Below are 19,565 nucleotides of genomic sequence, written 5' to 3'. Positions count from 1 at the left end.
TTTAAGAAACTTTAAGAATTGGCCCTCTGTTAAAATTTTTAGTGCCACCTCTTTACACATCATATTCTCCTGTTAAAAAGTCGGAAATTTGGGCGAGAAATTTTAAGAAACTTTAAGAATTGGCCCTCTGTTAAAATTTTTAGTGCCACCTCTTTTACACACATCATATTCTCCTGTTAAAAGTCGGAAATTTGGGCGAGAAATTTTAAGAAACTTTAAGAATTGGCCCTCTGTTAAAATTTTTAGTGCCACCTCTTTACACATCATATTCTCCTGTTAAAAAGTCGGAAATTTGGGCGAGAAATTTTAAGAAACTTTAAGAATTGGCCCTCTGTTAAAATTTTTAGTGCCACCTCTTTACACATCATATTCTCCTGTTAAAAGTCGGAAATTTGGGCGAGAAATTTTAAGAAACTTTAAGAATTGGCCCTCTGTTAAAATTTTTAGTGCCACCTCTTTACACATCATATTCTCCTGTTAAAAAGTCGGAAATTTGGGCGAGAAATTTTAAGAAACTTTAAGAATTGGCCCTCTGTTAAAATTTTTAGTGCCACCTCTTTACACATCATATTCTCCTGTTAAAAGTCGGAAATTTGGGCGAGAAATTTTAAGAAACTTTAAGAATTGGCCCTCTGTTAAAATTTTTAGTGCCACCTCTTTACACATCATATTCTCCTGTTAAAAAGTCGGAAATTTGGGCGAGAAATTTTAAGAAACTTTAAGAATTGGCCCTCTGTTAAAATTTTTAGTGCCACCTCTTTACACATCATATTCTCCTGTTAAAAAGTCGGAAATTTGGGCGAGAAATTTTAAGAAACTTTAAGAATTGGCCCTCTGTTAAAATTTTTAGTGCCACCTCTTTACACATCATATTCTCCTGTTAAAAAGTCGGAAATTTGGGCGAGAAATTTTAAGAAACTTTAAGAATTGGCCCTCTGTTAAAATTTTTAGTGCCACCTCTTTACACATCATATTCTCCTGTTAAAAAGTCGGAAATTTGGGCGAGAAATTTTAAGAAACTTTAAGAATTGGCCCTCTGTTAAAATTTTTAGTGCCACCTCTTTACACATCATATTCTCCTGTTAAAAAGTCGGAAATTTGGGCGAGAAATTTTAAGAAACTTTAAGAATTGGCCCTCTGTTAAAATTTTTAGTGCCACCTCTTTACACATCATATTCTCCTGTTAAAAAGTCGGAAATTTGGGCGAGAAATTTTAAGAAACTTTAAGAATTGGCCCTCTGTTAAAATTTTTAGTGCCACCTCTTTACACATCATATTCTCCTGTTAAAAAGTCGGAAATTTGGGCGAGAAATTTTAAGAAACTTTAAGAATTGGCCCTCTGTTAAAATTTTTAGTGCCACCTCTTTACACATCATATTCTCCTGTTAAAAAGTCGGAAATTTGGGCGAGAAATTTTAAGAAACTTTAAGAATTGGCCCTCTGTTAAAATTTTTAGTGCCACCTCTTTACACATCATATTCTCCTGTTAAAAGTCGGAAATTTGGGCGAGAAATTTTAAGAAACTTTAAGAATTGGCCCTCTGTTAAAATTTTTAGTGCCACCTCTTTACACATCATATTCTCCTGTTAAAAAGTCGGAAATTTGGGCGAGAAATTTTAAGAAACTTTAAGAATTGGCCCTCTGTTAAAATTTTTAGTGCCACCTCTTTACACATCATATTCTCCTGTTAAAAAGTCGGAAATTTGGGCGAGAAATTTTAAGAAACTTTAAGAATTGGCCCTCTGTTAAAATTTTTAGTGCCACCTCTTTACACATCATATTCTCCTGTTTAAAAGTCGGAAATTTGGGCGAGAAATTTTAAGAAACTTTAAGAATTGGCCCTCTGTTAAAATTTTTAGTGCCACCTCTTTACACATCATATTCTCCTGTTAAAGTCGGAAATTTGGGCGAGAAATTTTAAGAAACTTTAAGAATTGGCCCTCTGTTAAAATTTTTAGTGCCACCTCTTTACACATCATATTCTCCTGTTAAAAAGTCGGAAATTTGGGCGAGAAATTTTAAGAAACTTTAAGAATTGGCCCTCTGTTAAAATTTTTAGTGCCACCTCTTTACACATCATATTCTCCTGTTAAAAAGTCGGAAATTTGGGCGAGAAATTTTAAGAAACTTTAAGAATTGGCCCTCTGTTAAAATTTTTAGTGCCACCTCTTTACACATCATATTCTCCTGTTAAAAAGTCGGAAATTTGGGCGAGAAATTTTAAGAAACTTTAAGAATTGGCCCTCTGTTAAAATTTTTAGTGCCACCTCTTTACACATCATATTCTCCTGTTAAAAAGTCGGAAATTTGGGCGAGAAATTTTAAGAAACTTTAAGAATTGGCCCTCTGTTAAAATTTTTAGTGCCACCTCTTTACACATCATATTCTCCTGTTAAAAAGTCGGAAATTTGGGCGAGAAATTTTAAGAAACTTTAAGAATTGGCCCTCTGTTAAAATTTTTAGTGCCACCTCTTTACACATCATATTCTCCTGTTAAAAAGTCGGAAATTTGGGCGAGAAATTTTAAGAAACTTTAAGAATTGGCCCTCTGTTAAAATTTTTAGTGCCACCTCTTTACACATCATATTCTCCTGTTAAAAAGTCGGAAATTTGGGCGAGAAATTTTAAGAAACTTTAAGAATTGGCCCTCTGTTAAAATTTTTAGTGCCACCTCTTTACACATCATATTCTCCTGTTAAAAAGTCGAAAATTTGAACTAGAATGTTTAAGATTGTGTTCTGTTAAAATTTTCAGTATTCTTTATATCTGCTAAAAAGTCGGAAATTTTAGCTTAAATCTTGTATTAATTTTTTTTTGTGAATTTTTTGTTTTTTTAGATTTATGTTCTCGTAATGAAGAGTCAAGATTTAAACTAAAAATTTCCAAGTTTTTTTTTTTTTTTTTTTTTTACGTGGGGGAAATCCTCATAGGACACCTTGGCCTCTTTTGGGGGAAGAGACCGAGGTAGTGCCGGACTCTTACCGGCTAAAACCCCCACGGTGGCCTGCGCTTTTGGGGAACACGGGAATTTCGTATATTTCCGGTGTTCCCCAGAAATTTGTTTACTTCTTTGCGATAATTGCTTGGGGCGAATCTCTTGCCCATTGTTTTTAGCTACGCCGGGGCCACACCGGCGTTGCTACCTCCTAGAATCGCCATTTGGTCAACACGAGCCCCCACCCGTGTCGACGGCGACCCTGCGACCCCCGCTGGCAAGTTTTCGGAGTACCGAGAAACTTCCAGCGTGGGCCGACATATTATTAAACTGACAGTTTTTGAGAATTTTTCCGTTTTATTTCCTGTAGAATTATATTCTTCTAATAAAAAATCGAAATTTGATCCGAAATTTGTTAATAATTTATTAACTAATAAAAATTATTGAATTTTTAACTAAATTTATATTTTTGTATTATAAAATTATAACATTATAGGAAGTGTCTTATAAAATTTTTTAAGATATTGTATAAAAAAAATATTTGTTTAAATTTTCGACTTTGTAATTGCAGAATATAATTGTAGATTTGATAGTATAAAATTTTTCTGCAGTTTAAGTTACTACATACTTACCTATTACTTACCTGTTTATCATATATTTCGCAATTAATCATTTTTTGACAGTTTACTTATTACTAAGAGGTAGTATATATAAAGTACATGATATAGGATATATGGGATATAAGATACATAGAATACAAATGTAGGATTCACAGTATATACATACGTTTTTTACTCCATCTCATATTTTTTCTTTTTAACTTAGAGAAATAGTAAAAAGAATTCAATGTTGTAATTTTGTTAATGTCTTTCGCAAATAACTGGAAGATTGAAGTCGATTGCGTTATATATTGGAAGAAAAACGTCTAAAAATATACAAACTGTGTTATAAAATACAAACGAATTTCATACTAATGAAAAATCAAGGTATACAAGGTATACATACAGGCGATCTTTTGAAGTTAATTTCCATCCTTTTACCAGTTATCCGTGACGAGAGAAGCGGCGTCCAAATGATTTCTACATGCTGTTATATTAAAAGGATGAATCCATCGCGAAAAAGTATACGTCCAAGTTGATTTCGTTGATGCTAACTTGAGAGAAATCCTCGAAATGGTTGATTTTTCGTCGTTTTTCGTCCAAATTCGCTCCGCTAACTGTCGAACAAAGTTCACATTTGCTCTTCCCACTAGTCGCGCCTCTATTTCGGTGCTGATAACCACCGCGGCCCGATCGATTAAGTGTTGGCCCGAACGTTTAAACTGTCCGATCATCTCTTCTCGAAATGCCAGCTAGGAAATACCCGTTGGCAGCGATAATGCAACTATTATGTCTGCGGCCGTGCTTTGGATCAGAGTTGGCGTAGCTAACAGCCGCCAGATATTGCGAGTTAATTTAAACTTTCTCCGGTTTGCCGGCGATCTTGGACGCGTCCCTGCCCTTTTCAACTGTGATGTATATGCACGACACACGACACACAACTCTAATATTTTTGAGAGAGATTGCAATTTCGAGAATTTAGAAAATTGAATTATATTAAAAAAGAAAGAAAAAGAATTAGAAATATGAGAAATCATATTCCAAATATTAAAATATTTATCGTACATGTTACGTATTAGTAATCCTATGTTTAATTACGAAAATTGTAATTAGCGAATTATAAATATTTTACGAAATAATGATGAATGAAAGAAATATAATATAGAGAAAAGGTAAGCCACGTACAGTAATTTTCAAAAATGGAACGTAGAATCCTAGGTCGCAATAAACCTTTCGCAATGATGAGAAAAAAAAATCAATGTGCATAATTTGGAAAATACAGATCCCACATTCCATTTTTAAAAATTTTCTACAATCTTTATATGTATATCCTTTATTATTCTCGAATTTTAATCACACTTCTGCAATCTTATACTCAAAGTGTTTCAAATTAGTATTTCAATCACGAATCGTGAATTTTGTAAAAAAAAAAAAAAGAATCCAGCAATCGAGAGATTGCTAACGAGAGATCCTGACTGAGAAATTTTTTAAACAGATCGCATGCACACGTTAATTTAATCTCGTTGATCGTGGGATCCTCGAGGATGATAGCGAAGTAACCCTCGTTGTTCGAAGCGCACATTGGCGGCAGGACTTGTCGCCATCGTGCGCCGTCGAGCTTCTGCCTTCTCGATTCGCCTCGAGCCAACGAAAATTGCAGCTTTGCTTCCTATCCCCGCAACTACTGCACGTCTGCACGTTCGATCGTTGACTCAAATCTTTCGCGTGCGTAGTGAGAAAATCGATGCACACGGTGCAAGATAAGTGGCACCTTATCCAAGTGCCAATTTCGCTCCTCCAATGGGTATACGTCATACAGAGGAAGGCGAGAGCAGTTGTTCGTGTTTTTGATCAGGTGTGTCCCTGGAGAGAATCGTCAAGACCCAGATGGTGAAAATACTTTTCGATTGAATCGAATCTGCTAAGTGACGCACAATACAAGTGTGTTCCTCGTCTCAAAAACAATTAAGCTTTTCATTGGTGAAAATTGTTTCTCGCGTTTATTCCTTAATTGCATCTCAAGAATCTTGAAAGTAATTGAAAATAATTGATAATATTTTTACATTAATAAATAGATATTATTTTAATTATGATTGAACTTAATATGTTTTAATATATTTCGAATTATCGGAAAATTGAATGATCGACACAAAGATTATTCTCTTAAATGATTAATTTCTTAAAATAAAATCACTCGGTTGTTTTTTTAATATTCAGACTCGATTCGAATCTTCAAATAATCTCGATCAGCAATCCAAATTCGAAAGATTCACTTTAACGATAGCAGAGATCCAGATTCAAACTCTGGAAAAGATCCAAAACGACATTCGCGCTGCAACTGTCCCACGAGAGACGATCTTTGAGAACAGGAGCAGGAGAAGACTCCCTCGTATCCGTGGCATGAAAACTGTATTCCTGCTCCTCCTCCTCCTCCTTCTCCTCTTCCAGTCATTGGATAGAGCACTCGTTGAAGTTTCCTTACTTCCCAATTCTCATCTCTACCAACTTCTCCCTTTTGCCTGTATCCCGTTCAAGCCTTTTTCGTACTTGACTTCCGTTCAAGACTTAAAAGACAAGATATTCACCTCTATTTCTCCTCCCTTTTCCTTCTCTTCTCCCCTATCCATCGTTCACCAAAATGCCATTTTTCTCGTTATCGTTCCTCGTATAATCCTGACGTGTGGCGTACGTGGTTGAACCATCTCGACTCGAAGTACAGGGAAGTTAAACGAAGAGCTAATTCCGAGCAAATATCTTGGGATCAGCGATAGTTGAAGTAAGTTACGGGTGAACAACTCTTTCCCGTTTCCGCAGCCAAGTTATCGCACATAATATATCGTTCTCCGTGAGAATATCGTATCAACCCTTCGAGAACTGGGACAAAGGAGGAAGAGTATATTTCCTCTTCGTTTAATTTTAGACCTGATGGCGATTAGGCGCCGTGAAGATATCCGATTGATTCGAAGAACTCGTATGATATGTGCGATTTCTTTCGAAAATTCGATTTATAAAAATAACGAGATTGATGAGAATATATGAATTCGTAGGTTTTTAATAAGAATCTTTTATTTTACAAATACAGTATTAAAATAAATTTTAAGTATCTTTAATGATTGCTCGCATAAAATATATATGATTAGAGCAAGCTCGTTAATATTTTTAATTTTGGAAATATAATATTGTCGTTTATTTGTTTTTTCGTCGAAAGTTAAAAACGGTACAGTAGTGGTTTAATTGACAAGTGTATTTCTATATCATTTTTTCACTAAAATAACTTTTCCTTTTTGCTCATAGAAAATCGATGCAACGCAAATGAATAATACTGTCACGAATAATTATTAAATGATATTTCCAGAATAAATCTTTTACTTTTCAATGGTATTGCACAAACGATTATGAATTCTTCGTCCTCGTATTGGACGATATTTTTAAGTCAATCTCTAACTCTTTAAAAAGGAAAAAAAAAAAGACAACATTCGGGTTATTTTACGTATTGGTTCATCCTTTTCTTCTCCAACTTCCTTTCATTTCGAGCTCGACAACGGAGGAATTCTTTTGAAATAGACATCGGCGAGGTTTGCACGAATCGACGACGGGATATTACGAAGATTCCTCTTCTATAAATCCGCTCGTAGCTGCGAGAGCATCGAAGGAAAATGTGGGTCACCGATTGGATTCCATTCCATGCGTGAAAGCGCGCCGAAGAAATTGAGAAGCCAAGTTGCATATTGCAGTAACCTTGCCACCGTTCAATTTATATTCCTTTATATATATATATATATTTTACATCCATGTGCACATGACGCGTACGTGACACGGGACACGTACAGGCACCCTGAATATCTGCATCATTACGAAGTTTTACGAGGCGGAATTACGAAAGCTGCGCGAGATGACAAGTAGACGAGGTGATAGAAATCGTAGAGAGCGTACTCTCGGGAGGGAGGGAAATAATTAATCAGAAATGTATTAGCGAAAATTCTCTGCTCCGATGATTATGTAAATTTTAATTAATGAATAATAGAGTTTTTATGGAGGTTTGTATCGGATGTACAAGCTTCGCTTGGCTCGTTCGTTGTTAATTGTTAATTAGCAACAAGCATTTTTCATGGACGAGGGATGTTTAATTCTCATAAGTAAATTTTTTTAAATAGAATATTTTTAGTTTTATAAGCTGTATTTTTTAATTAGTTTATTCATAACCAAGGTTGGATATTTTATTGATCGGTGAAATAATTTTTCTATTCAGAATATTTGAAATTTTGTCCTGTATTCGCTGACACTATTTATATGGTATTTAATATAAGCGCAAAAATTTGAATAACACAAAAATTTACAGAATGTGCGCGCAAAAAGACGCGTCCAACGCGTACAATACGTATTATTATACTCAAACTATTCAAATTTCCACAATTACTTCTTCTAATTATTCTCCGCGCTCCATTCCACCGAACGCAAGAATATTTCCCTCAAAAAAAAAAAAAAAAAAGAAAGAGAAATGCTTTCAAAAAAATAATTCTAAAACCAGGCTACGAACTGCATCAACCCCCAGTATAACCAGCGCGAATATCTAAAAGCGCGGCTGGGATAAAATTTGGAATTACCTCGTGGAAAAAGCTCGCATTCGGTTGTAATCTTCTTTGGCCGTGAATTACGCGCTTATCGAAACGCCCACACCCTCCCCCTTCCACCCCTGAATCCTTGGATTAATATGAGTTAAGACTGCGCGATCCCATAAGCTCATGGTCGGGCACGCTCGAAATTCCATCATCCCCGTGTTTTTCCACAGTTTCGCGGTTCTGTTCTCGGTTCGATAAATTTTTCTTTTTTTTTCTTTTTTTTTTTTTTTTCACTCCGCAAGAACCAGCTCCCGCGGCGACGCGCCAGTAACAGGTGTCCCGCCGTGGATAACGTTTCTAACAAGCTTTCTCATCACCGGCTTTTATCAATGGCCGGGACTCGAATGCGAGTGTTCACGAGCTCGCTATCTCGAGTCAAGAAGCGACAATGGAGGCGACATGCGCCGCTCGGATGCCGGAATAATAAAGCAGCCGTTATCAATTCTTCGGGCGGAGAGACATTGTGGCGGAACGTCGAGAACGGATAGAAGTATGGGAATGGAAAGAAATCCGTTATTCGAGGGAACAAAAGAAGGGGGGAGGGGGAAAGGTTCATCTGTAATGTGTGTAATTGTCGCTTCGATTGAAATTCGGTTTCAAATTTCTTGATAATTGTTAGAGCTTGGTTGTTTTTTCGATAAATATAAGCATTGAAGAATTTTGTTGAGATATTTGTGAAATATTAGTTTTATTTTAATCAAACTTACATCTTACTATTTCGTATTTTTTGTTTTGAGTAACAATTTCTTGTTTGCAATTTACTGTAATTCTTGTATATTAAAGTATAGATTAAAGTATAGATTAATTGTAACAATTTTGTCACAATTTTCAAGAATTTTCTTTTCCATTATACATAATTTCACAAATGTCGCGTGCATTGTTATAATAATATAGTAAAATTATTGTTATATAAAATCCTTTGCTTAAATTTATAAGAAAAATCGGTATCTCTCTTGGATCAAGAAATCTTATCTCGAAATTCTCGAAGGAAAAGTAGAGAAATCTTAAACGAAAATACACTCGTTTCCGTTCTACTGTCAAAGGGCAGTGACCTGTAAATGGAAATGGACGGCAGAAATTCAAAACTACGGATAAAACCAGTCGTTCCCCCGACCTACGATCCGACCGTTCCACTCAATTATCGCGTTACGTTTTCGAAACTTTTCAAACACTTAATTGTTACGTGTTCCTGCTCGGTGTAAAAACAAAATTGAAATCTCTATTGGAACAAAAACGATTATATAGTTTCGATCGAGGTTCGTCAAGCGAGATGAGATCGACGTCGCGACATCCCAGGTCGGACGTTAACCCTGAAAGGAAGGGCAGGTGAAGTTCGATGTTTGTTTTATGCAAATGATGGCAGCTGAAAAGTTTCATAATTCTATAGATGGCGATATCACGAAAATTCGATATCACGAATTCTCTAGCGCTAATTAACACCTGCCTTTTCATCCTCCTGCACCAAAGTTCACTCCCCTCGGCCCCACAGGATTCCAAATCTCTTCAGGATCTTCCATGGAATGATTTCCATGGAATGCAAATACGCCGCAAACCCGCCCCCTGCAAAAATCCCGAAAGAAATGGTTTTATCTTATTTTCAGGCTCCGTTAATAACCTTACAAATTGCAATATCTGGGAAATTCGGTCGCACGATTTTCGAACGAGCCGAGTTTAATTAACACCTGCCTCTCATCTTTTCACCTCCACACCAAGTTTTCTCGCGCTTAATTTCGCTGCATACAGCATTCTAAATCTCCCTTCAAGACCTTCTCCACGGCCAACGATTTTCCATGGAATGCAAATGTTGGGCGCCGCGGAAAAATTCAGAAAAGAGATGATTTTTACTCTCAGCTCTGCGTTAATAAGTTGGGAAAATCCCTCGCGATAAACGTATCTGGTAATTTCACACGATACAAATTGAATTGAAAGCGTGGCTATCCATCCGCGTATGTTTTTCCATCCAACGGATACAGCGTTGGACTGTTATAACCGGAGATAAATCACCAACTATCGGCTAAGAGCGTTATCGTCCGGTTTCTGGCCACTGTCTAACTTGTCGCGCGTGCACACACGTGCTAGACACGCGTTGCTTTTGTCGATCCTGTCGCGTATAGAAAATAATATCGCGACTCGGCGCGATAGCCGTTTACAAAAGGTTTGCGGCTCACGTAACAACGGGGAGGGAATAACACGGCGCGGTTCATATGTTTCATTTACGGGGACTCCACTTTCATCAGGCTGGCTTTATTTCGAGTTACACGCGAGTCGACTCTCTCATCAGCTTTTTACGGTAGCGATTTATACGCGCGGAAACGCGACGACTTTGAGCGCGGTGATATCCGGCCGCGTAAAATCTGGTGGAAAATAATGCCGTATTTGGGTCACGTTGCAGTGGAGGAAAAAGAAAAAGAGAGAGGGAGAGGAAAAAATTCAGTGAACAGAATTGCGAATATTTCGTACGCCGAATGTGTCGAAATAAAGGATTAATAATTACGAACAGTCTTTATTTCAACGTTTAAATGGGATCTCTTAGCGATTTAAGCTAAGCTTGATATCAATATTATAGATAATAAGTGGATAAGTTTTACGTGGGATATAGATAAATGATTTTAAATATATTCTGACTTACTTGAAATCTATTATTTCACATTTTGAACGGTGTGAAAGAAAATTTCTGACTGTTTAAAAAACCTCGACTAAAAATTTAAAAAAATATCAGACACGAAATGTTTAACTGAGAAAAACAGTACTTATCTCTCTTCGTCCAATAAGTATGAATTCCAGGGAGCAAAACTGCTTCAAGAAAGGGTCGGACGACCAACCCCCGATGACGTAGCCAGATAAATCTGCCGGGAAAGTTGCCAGGAATATAAGTTCGTGACGTTATCGTATGATAAATATGAGAAAAAGGAAGGAATTAGTCAGCGATATTAGCAAGGGGAAAAATTCTTCTACGATCTCCGCAGATAATTATCTCCGATCGACTGAATTATCGCTCCTGCGGCAACGAATCGAACAGCCCTGATCGGAATCGATATATCCTCTCCCTAGGAACGCGAAATCCTATTCGTAAAACGCAAACCGTTTTCGTTGTGTCCCAATATTTCAAATCCGCGGCAAACAAATCTGCGGAGCTGTCTGCTTTCCATTTCCCGGGGCCGACATGCCTCTAAATCAATGCGAAGTCAACGTTCTCGGATGCATAAGAATTCACCAGGCATCAGGAGAGTGGCGTGTCGAGATGACGGTATTCCGATTCGTCGTTTGCGGCCACACACACACACGTACACATACACACACCGAAAAATTCAATCAGTCAGTTGAGAATACACGCGCTCGCTTGGGGAAAGGGGGTAAATCGGTTTGGTATCGCGGGGACGCAGCGATCGAGGAAAAAAACGTATTCCATTCCTATTACGCGGCTTATTCGTCCCAATCCACCGGTCTTCTGCCGAGGGCGCCAAAGTCGTTTTCCCTTTTACAGAGGCCCCGGGTGTACGACGGCCGGTGAATACACCCGTTTTGCGCCCGCAGAGTGGCAACCACTCTTCCGGTATTCGCCACTCGATCTTCAATTTCGTCCCTCCATACACGAAATCCCGGCATTCCCGCGAAATCCCGCGCTATTTCTCGCTATTCGACTTGCTATCCCCCTCCTTCCGCGCCCATTCCGCGTATTTGCCAGCTCGTGTACTCCGAGGAGTACGAGTTCACGGCTGCCTTCCCCACTTCCCCCGTGTACGTTCAAGGCTTTCTGAAAACCTACTGCCGACAGCAACCCAACCGTGCGTCATTTCTACCCTTCCGCCCGAGCAGAACGAGCAGGGCAGCCCCCCTGCTCCAATCCTCCATCCCATCCCATCGATCCCCACGGCTCTCGCCCCTTCCTCCCATCCCTTATACCGATCTTTCTTATACATCGCGCACCGCGGCTCCAATGGAGTCGAACGTTTTACCCGTTTCGCGTCTACCGCTCCACGCTCCATTTTTCTCCATCCTCCTTCCAATCTTTCACCGTTTTCTCGCCTTGTTGCTTCCCTCCGCCGGGTATATTCGGCTAAATAGCCGGGTTGGTCTTTTGCTACCGTTGGCTTGATTGGATGGTTCGGCCAGGCACACGCATCAATGAGTCGAATGAGCGGAACTTTCGGATCAATCGCGGCCCGTCGGTTCGATTCAAAGCCCATAAGGTATTCGTTTTCCTGTTCCCGTCTTCCCGTCTGTGTATACGCGTGTAATCCTCGCGGGTGTCGGAGTCGGCTCCATCCACATCCGCTCGAAGCTACCTTGTCAGCTACCTCCGATTCACTTCACGTCCACCGTTGTACATCCCCTATTTGTATCCGCTTCCCCGTTTTTCGGCAGTTTGTTTCAACGATTTCCTGCGCGCGTGTTTGGAAGTTTTGTCTATTCGGAGACTGGGGGAGAGGGAGGCATCGAGCGAGATGCGAAGAACAAACGAGAACAAAGGGAGGGAAAATCGAGGAGAGAGTTGGAAAGATCGAAAAGAATTTTCGCAGTATCGGATCGATACTGTTTTTATCCAATCTTGACGTCTATTGCATTCGGCTCATGATTTTGTTGTACACTGGGGATATTGCGAGGTCTCCATCGTATTGGCCAAACAGTACGTGCCGCTCTTTTTCGCATCTCCTTTCTATTCGATTTTATCTCTTTCTCTTTTTCTCGATTCTACTTCCACTTCCCAGATAGATAGATTAAATAAACGTAAAATTCTATTATCGAAAGTGATTTTCTCGAAATGAAATGGATCTCTTGTGTTGCGATGGAATGGAGCATTGTAATCAGGCAAAGTAACAAACGAAATTTGAAATTTTCATGTAAGATAAATGAGAAGAAATGAAAAATTTTGTCCTCGTCACGCGAAAGACGGTGGGAATCATACTTTTCAAGTCGCTTTTTGATTCATCCCGATATCTCAATCCGTTGCCGAGTTATAAGCACTCAAAGTTTCGCTCAACGTAGCGCAAGAATTATGAATGGACCCGCGAGTCACTGACCTACATTATTTCCTGGAAATGCGTACTACGTTTTTCTAGGAATCGCGTCTGACACTTGTCTGGAGTTTGGGATAGGTCGATGAGACGAGGTGGGAGCGAGAGATCCGAGTAAACGATTAAAAATTATCCCTTTCTTTGCACGACCATATCTCGGGAACCGAAAGTCGGATCGGGATAAACCAAAATACATTTTAAAGGGGAAGGTTCCGTGTTTCCAATGGTTTTTTATTCGTTCATTAAAAGTGAATATCTTCGGAAATATAAAAGTTTAAAATTTTGCTAATTTTAATAGAGTTTAATCCGGTTTAAGTTAAATGGTTAAAAATTATCTTTTCTTTGCACGACGATATCTCGGGAAGCAGAGGTCGTATCGGAATAAATCGAAAAGCCTTTTAAAGAGCAAGATTCCATGCTTCTGTTAGTCTTTTATTTATTCGTTAGAACTTAATATTTTTGGAGATATAGCGTTTCAAACTTTTCGTAATTTTAATATCGTTTAATTGTATTTAATTGTATTTTGAGGTAAATTATACGATGAATGTGTTTATTTCTGGAAGAATATTGCTTATAACGATCTTGCTAGTGGTACATTGAAGATTCTAAATTGAATTAAAAGTTATCTTAAGTTCTCCTGTAAAGTGAAATTGAATCCCTATTTAATCGATCCGGTTCAAGTTTAATTAAATTCAAATCTTAACCTTCGATATCAGTCTTGTTTTCTACGGTTTAACACTGGATCTTTGAGAATCATTATATTCTTTATTCGTGCACGTAAATATTCTAATCGTCGATAAAAAAAAGTTATAATATATAAAACTATAAAACTATAAACTTTCATCCTATCTTCACTCTTTAAGACATCTACATTCGTATAAAATATGCAAAATGTGTATTAAATATATACATATTTGCATAGAAAAGAAATCGCAACCTGATAATCACTTACACTTTCATCGTTATTCGAGATCTTCTCATTTTCATTTTCCCAGATCCCGTGCGATATATTTTTAATAGATGAATAACAAGAAAAAGAAGGAAGAAAGAGTTGAAAAGATAGCAATGGAATCCGGATTGAACGTTAACGACGTAGTGGCTTGTATCGCTAGATACAATGAACTTACTGCCCGGCTACACGCGAGTGAAATCGTTCAATGGCTGCAATTTATTATCCTTTATATCATGCACGATGAAACCAGCGAACTAGGGAGCGAAGGATTGATAGGCGGATCGAGGGACCGACAAACCGAACGAAACTGAGGAATCGAACGGAAAAGAAGCGGGGGAAGGATAGGGGTGGCGAAAAAAACGAGGTGAAAGAAACGAAGGCATGGAAAAGGTTCGCCAGTGGCGAATTGAATCGATTTCACCCAATCAGCGACGCCGTTAATAGCAATCAACGGTCCTTCCCTTTCGGTCTTTGGCAAACGATCGGACTAATTACTGATCGGGATAAGGCACGCGGCGTTCCAGCCAATATGTGCACGGATATCGGACGTGTCGAACTTCCTTTCTTTCCCTCCCGTCCTTCTTTCTCCTTTGTCCGTTCCTCGAAATCAGCCGATGCTCGATGAGAAGCACGCATGCGTGTTTACGAGGGAAAAGATGAGGAAGGATGGGGAAAGGAAAAGGGGTAATCGCGACACGATAGGGCCAGAAGACGAGGAAGTAGGGAGAAAGAGAAAGAGAGAAGAGGGCAAGTTTTCAGTGTGCACGATAACGACTGGCATCAGCAGCAACGCGCCTCTTCTTCCTACCTTCCTAGTTTCTACGAGCTTAATGTTTCTATATAGGAGTGGAAAAGGAGTTGAAAGTGGAAGGGATGGAGTGGAAGAAGGGTGAAGAGGGGAGGAGAGGCATCGTTGTACTACGTCAAGACAATAAGTACCATTAAGATAACCGTAGGGGGCTTAGATAACCCCCGCGTGAACCTCGGGGGTCCGTAATGGAAGATTCCATTTTAGACGAGAGTTATTTATTTTTATGTCTTAAAAGACACCGTCTTTTTCACTGTTTATCTTCCGTTTCGACCATTCAATTTTTAAACCATTTAATTTCCCAAATATATTTAATCGAATTATTATACCCCGTTGCTCCTTTTAAATTTGAGATGACGATGTTTATTACAAAAATATCCGACAAAAGGAACGTTTTCTTTTTTTCCCTCCTCTCCTCATATACCTCCCTAGTATTCTTCGATTTTAGTAAAATAGTACAAGCACAACGAACGTCCACGAAGACCGTCCGCGAACCGTATAGATATATCGCAAGGGACCACGAAATTTTATGGCCCCAGACATCCATTGTTCCGAAACTGTCTTGCAGCCGGCGTTAATGACAATGATTAATATTGACCCACGTGTACGTTGAAGCGGAGTAATATAGTCTCCTGGTGAGACATGGCGGGTAAACTTTAGCGTCTGCCTGCTCCTTAGGGATTCCTCGGCTCGTCGACACGACAGCCAGCGTCAAAAGTTAGGATATCTCGGCGCTGGCCCGTGTTCCGACAATCGACAAGACTAACTTGCGTATTCTTATTAAACCTTCCACCCCCTTTCCCTTCCTGCTCAACGCGAATTAAACGGATCAAGCGTGGAGAGCCCGTCGTCCTCGCAATCGTAGCAACTTTAAACCTGTCGTTCCAAACAAAAACAAGGCTAAACAACACGGCTTCGATTTAAATTAAACTTTCTTGAGCTTATAAACGAATCGATACGAAGGGTAGAGAATTTTTTCTTTTCTTTCCCCTTTATCCGTTTATAGCACGCGCATACATATAGCACACTGAGTGACTAAATTTAACAACGACACCACTTGCATAATTCCTCAGCGCGTATTCATATGGCCTGTAATCTAAGATACGTGTTCGATACTCAAATCGATTACAATTACAAGGAAGAAAACGTCGGGCCGAGCTCGCCAATAATTCACGATCGGGAAAGTAAGTAGCGTGGTCGTAAACGAACACACGTGTGATTCCATTGGGAATGGCTCTGGATGCCGGTGGAAAGCGGAAGGTCTTCTGAATCATTAATTATACAAGTGTTGCACGTACTTACCAGGTTTGCTGACGCGAATATTCAATCGGCTTAGCTCTCTCTGCATGGGCCGCTGCCCAACTTCCACAGATAAACCACGTTTGAAGTGGTTTTGCACAGGTTCACTTTTTTAATTTCATCCATCGATAAATCCGATCGGATATCTGATTCGCGTCTTATTACGCTTTTAACGATATACTTTGGAAACGTCCGATTTTCCTTTCTTTTAACGTTACTCGACATAATTTCGATGTATATAAACGTTGAACCTGTGCGATTTTAAATCGTTTCTGCCTCATCTGGACTGTTTTAATCCACGTAAGACCGGCGGATCGATACCAAGATTGATCGTAATTGTCGAGGAACCATTTCGCGGGGAGGAGGCACGAACTCATGGACATCGATGAAAGAAAATTGCTCTTATTGATCCCATCGATACCACCCCAAGTCCATTCAATTGGAAATTGAATCCATGTTCCACCCATTTGTTGAAATAACGGAACTCGATATGTATCGCGATATATAAGGTTAGCTGGATAGCTTAATCCGCTAAAATAGACAGCGTTCTCTTTTATCGACACGATCACGTCGTATACCACGTGGCTGCGCGATGTCTTCGGTCTATTTCGCGTGGGATCTTAACCTGGGGATATACCCAAACTTTCGCCCGAGTTTACTCGTTAATGACCGAGTACATAGCGGGGGAGCGTGCTCAGGTATCTAGATGGCCGCGTATTCACCGATGTTAGCTCGTCGTCGGCTGATGAAGAGGTGGGTACAGGCGATACCCTCGGTGCGAACCGATGGGATCTTGTTAGCGTGCACTGTCTCTTTTCAACTGCCGCTGGTCCCGATTGTACACACAACCGGGACCAATCAATGTTTCCTCATGAATTATATCGGATCAGTTTGTGAAACCGATGCCTCTTCCCCTGTTCCAACGATGTTGGAAATTGTTTGTGAATAAAAGGGCGCGAATAAAATTTAAGAGGATACTTCTTTGGAATTGCTTTTCACGGTTGTTTCGCGTTCATTATATTCGATATTGGTATAATGGTCATTTATAATCCAGTTAGTCCAATCGGTAAAAACGTTCCTCAAGACGAAGGTCGATTGTCGAGAATATTGCTCCATCTATGTACGATATATCATTAGAGTTATTTTCACGAGATCTCGAATATAGCGTGATTCCAGCAATTTGTTTGCTTTGAAATTTTTCACTCGAATTTTACTCACAGCCTGCCCGTAAATACACGCAGCGTAAACTTTTTCAATTTTATAACCGAGATTCCAATTTCGGCCGGAACTAAATGGTAATCCCGACGCATTGAGAATTCATCGGAATTTCAAGCGCGTGATCGCGTGTCACGCGAGTATCGCTCGCGGCCTAATTACAATGCGAAATATTTATAATGATTCCCCGATCGATCCCCGCGCGGTTTATAAAATTTCATCATACACGGGCCGGGCATCATTTAAAATTCAATTTGTTTTACCAACAAACGCGGGGTCGTGCGACACGAATATAACATGTATACCAGGTGTGTCTTTGCCGCGCCTCTCCCTCTACACGCTTTAAACTCATTATTCACGGCCGGCCGGGAGCTTTAATCGCGAGAAACTTTAATCACGCGATTCTAAAATTATCTGCCGGCGCCACGAAGGATTTTAGCCCGAGCCTTGGGGTTAAAGCCTAGACATTGGTCGCGACTCGAGAATAAATAAAAAAAAAAAAATAAAAAAGGAAATAGAAATTTTCTTTTCGTGTCAGATGATCAGATCGGGAATGGTGTCTTCGTTTCGTCACGACACGTTCTCTAACCGAAAGAAACGTACATTTAATTCGACCGAATGTTTTTTTTTTTTTTTTTTACCGAGTTAAACGCGTCTCGTTTCGTGGATTTTATTTACGGTATATCAAAATCAAAAAAAAAAAAAAAGAGAGAGAAAACAGAACGAAATTAAAAACGAGAGGGGCGAAATTTACGTGGAAAATTTTTTTACATTAATCAATTTCGAGATCCGTGAACCGAAATAAATTTATCACCGGCATGCTACGTTTCTAAATCCCTTTATTTATGATCCGCGGGAAAAAAGGAAAGGGGAGGGGAGGGGAAAAAATTGCAAAGGGAAAGAGAGAGAGAGAGAAAATGCTCGCGCGGTCGTAATAACAGGCAGTCTATTGGAGGAGCGATGGAAAAATTTACAGGGAAATTCGATTATCTCTGTCAGCGGGAGATTCGAGCTGCAGGTGTCGGATACGCGGCGAGCGTTCCAATGCGAATTCGGATCTAATCGATGTAGACATGCAGGGGTTGCAACGGTGGCAGCGCGACGATTTCAATGGGATGGATGGAGGATGGGTCGTGTTACAGATGACTGGGTTGCGCGAACGATATGCATATCGCGTTCCAGTCGAAGCGTTCGAGATCTGCATTGCCCCTCGCGAAGAGAAGAAGAAGAAGAAGAAAAAGAAGAAGAGAAGGAAGAAGAAGAGGAAGGTTGCATCTACGAGATTTACGCACATTACGTAACGTCGCTTTGGAAAGATGTCTATCGGTTGAAATGTGATTCGATTCTCGGAGCAAACTGTGTTACATAAGTGGTTGTCTGCTCGAGATTCAGCCTCCAAGTTCTTCGTTCGAGGCGGAAGCAGTTATTTTCGACGAGGAGTCGAAGGAAAATTCGATGGATGTCTTAAAGAGAAATTTTATGCAACTCTCTCCCTCCGATTATTGTCCATAAATTGGGTATTCTTTCTCTAATATTTGAATAATTTACGATTTTTTATTCTCGTGTAAGGAAAATTAAATATAAATTAAAAGTAGATTTTAATCATTTGAGAATATTGAAACGCGAGTATACAGTGTTGATTAAAAATGATAGCGGTAATTTTCTTCGAGTTTCACAGTTAAAGTTTTCGAAATGATTGAACTCTAAGTTTCTTTCGTTTTTCTTTCACGCTCCAATTTCAAAAATCGATCTTTTCACACTCTATCATTCACCAAGTAATCATCTGAAAATCCCATTCTCACGTAATAAACTCGCGAATTCATCATTAAAGGTGGACCAATTTGAGGCAAAAGTTAGTTAAAATCCGATAGCGGTCCGCGACAAAGTTAGTTTCGCGATAAAAAATTCTTGGGACACCGGTGCCTGTTAAAACAAAGTCCGAACTGGGTCATTTGGCTCGGGCTACGGACAGGGAAACCCGTTAAATAGGCAGCTAACAGCAATTAACGCTGTTTCCTGGACTCGTTCAATGGCAACGTAAATTCTCGTGGCTTCCTTCAACTTCAATCGTGGTAAACAACGGCAACGTTTTACTCGTGGGTCGAAAAATTGGTGCAAATAAC

At 39.4% G+C, this 19,565-nt stretch overlaps 1 long non-coding RNA gene across 1 annotated transcript; it reads right to left on the bottom strand.

The window, feature by feature from the left end:
• Positions 1-3,703: 3,703 nt before the first annotated feature.
• On the bottom strand, positions 3,704-5,199 carry LOC133667031 (uncharacterized). Its single transcript, XR_009832124.1, has 2 exons — positions 3,941-5,199; positions 3,704-3,860 (listed from the first exon to the last, which is right to left on the bottom strand). It is a non-coding gene; the product is annotated as an uncharacterized LOC133667031 (long non-coding RNA).
• Between the last annotated feature and the right edge of the window lie 14,366 nt (positions 5,200-19,565).

Source organism: Apis cerana, linkage group LG12, assembly GCF_029169275.1.
Source record: "Apis cerana isolate GH-2021 linkage group LG12, AcerK_1.0, whole genome shotgun sequence".
In the NCBI taxonomy this organism is placed as follows: Eukaryota; Metazoa; Arthropoda; class Insecta; order Hymenoptera; family Apidae; genus Apis; species Apis cerana.
Note: the sequence above shows the minus strand (reverse complement) of the source record. Positions and strands in the feature narration are given on the sequence as shown.